Source organism: Leucoraja erinacea, chromosome 6 (assembly GCF_028641065.1).
Source record: "Leucoraja erinacea ecotype New England chromosome 6, Leri_hhj_1, whole genome shotgun sequence".
NCBI lineage: Eukaryota > Metazoa > Chordata > Chondrichthyes > Rajiformes > Rajidae > Leucoraja > Leucoraja erinaceus.
The window spans coordinates 28612256-28614709 of NC_073382.1; the positions used below are offsets into that span (position 1 = coordinate 28612256).

General features: G+C 39.9%; 1 pseudogene; it reads right to left on the reverse strand.

Annotated features, from left to right (window-relative positions):
• Positions 1 to 1509: 1509 nt before the first annotated feature.
• Positions 1510 to 1623, reverse strand: LOC129698483 (U2 spliceosomal RNA; annotated as a pseudogene).
• Positions 1624 to 2454: the final 831 nt, after the last annotated feature.

Sequence of the window (2454 nt, forward strand, 5' to 3'; positions counted from 1 at the left end):
TAGGTAAGTAGATGGACCACTTCTGGCACAGTTGATGTCACTAATACTAAGCCCCCCGTCGGTTAACAAAGCTGCCAAACAGGCTGGATGATGTATTATGGTTGCAACACATCTCCTATTAGTTTATGTATTTTAGACATTGTCTTTAGGTTGATTGTCTGTGGCCCGCTGTGATCATGTCCATTGCTCTGGCCGTCAGTCCCAGATGTAATAGCGACGCTTTCAGACTCTACGATTTAAGCGATTTATATGTTCATGGCACGGGTGGTTTTTCCCCATTCTTCATCGTCTGTTTAGGATGGTGCTGCATGGTTCTAATCTCATTCCCAGTACCGCCGAGAATCATGGTTGTGTAGGTCAGTGGGGTACTATTAAAAACACCCCTACTGATGAGGTTGCCAAATTGTGTTGGCCAGATTGTTACATGATGTAGATTCCCTTTCACCCATGTGCTACCACAGTTGATATGTGCTACCACAGTAGTATTGTTAATTTCAAATCTAATAACCTGTTTAACATATTCCAGAGCAACATGACTTTAGGCCATGAAAAACACCCAACATTTCCAGGTAGTTATGCCCAGTGTTAGTAATAATGATGCTTCCTGTGTATTCCATCTTCCTCCACAGCTGGAGATGGAATTGGTAACACACCATCCTAGTGCATAGCAATGCATATGTAGGACCATAGACTGGTTGCTGACAATGATAGGATTGGAGCAATGCCCAATGTTATCTTTCCACCATTTAGTTCCAATATGGCTTCGGTATGGCTTCATCATTCTATCGAAATGATCACCATTAATTTTAAGAGCTCATATTTTGGCCCTCTGTAAATCTTTATAATGTAAGGGTTTGAATTATGTGGCTGGAAACCCATATTCCCAGTACCACCTGTTGCCAAAATTTTTGCTACCAGTCTGATGGATGGTTTATCCTCATGTCAATGATTTTGCTGTATGCCTTTATTAAGGTTGTAACTGTTGGCAAAACTGTTGGCAAAGTTACTGACATGAGGAACTGAGTTATTGGTGAACCCCAAATAATCCCTTTAGTTTGAAGGCTTTAATTTTTATTTAATTGGATGGATAATGAATCCTAGTTTCCAATAATTGTTAAGTGGCTGTTACCGTTTGTTCAGCCCGTCCTAAGTTCCCGCACAATTAGTATGTCATCCAAAGAAGCCATTACCATTGTGTTTAAGAGGGAACTGCAGATGCTGGAGAATCAAAGGTTACACAAAAAAGCTGGAGAAACTCAGCGTGTGGCTGGTTGTTATATTTTGTAAATAACCTAGGTGCTAATGTAAACACATTAGGTAGTGCTCTATACTGCTAGAGCTGAGCCATCCAATTAGATAAAATAACGTCCGTGGTCACCTGTTATGGGTACTGAAAATAGTAAGCATCCTTTGAATCAATGCTTGCCATTTTCGTTCTTAAAACAAATATACTTAACAATAGAAAAGATTTCCGTTCTTAACGAATATATCGTATTATTTATTTTATTTATTTATTTATTTATTTTTAATATATGGTCCCTAGATAAGGGACATATCAGATATTTAAACTGATAAAAAACCCAGATATTATGCTTGATCTTGGCCAAAAACCCGAGATCTGATCTATGTTTGATGCGTCAAGCGCCATATCCTATTTTGTTAGGAAGGGAATGCGTAGATAATAATTTTTCCCTTACAATGCAGCTAAAAACCCCTCCGTTGCTGATGTCCAGTGTCTGTATCCCATATGACATATTTGGTAATTGGTGATTATGTCTGGATACGAGTAGATCGGCATCTGGTGTTCCATATCGTGTAGAAACATCAGCAAATACTATAGCCCAATATCCATTTGGTGTTCTCCTCCAAATTCCTCTCTCGATATATCAGCTGGACTAGAAAATTATGTGTTGTAAAATTCTATTGTGTATCCCCGGATACTGTTTAAAATGAGAGTGTCAAAAATTATTTATTCGATGTCTTCTCGCACCAACCTCCTTGCTTCCTTCTGGTTTTACTGTTTTCATCTGGATCCCCGTGTGTTGTGGGTGTACACATCTTCAGATATAGGGGCGATACCTTTGAGGATGATGTTTGGACGTTTAGATGAGCTCCAATTTGGCTTCATTGTCCAACTCCTTGACCTTCTAGATCGGTCACCTCCAAATAAAGATATTGCTAGGAGGTTTCGGGTTTACACAGGCCCGTGTCAATCCCGGTAGGATGTAACCAGATGCATAAATTGATTAGTTTAGTACATTCAGGGATTTACAATCCCCAGTGGCAAGTGACCACTATGGTGTCAGCTAATGTTTGCCCCTGCAGTAGAGAGAGAACATATGGTCTATGCTGGTTTCTAACCTGGTTTGTACATCTTTCCCAGTTAGCTTTACTCACAGCTGTACTGTTGTTCCCCCTGAAACATAGACAGACATCCCATGTGACTTCCCAGAT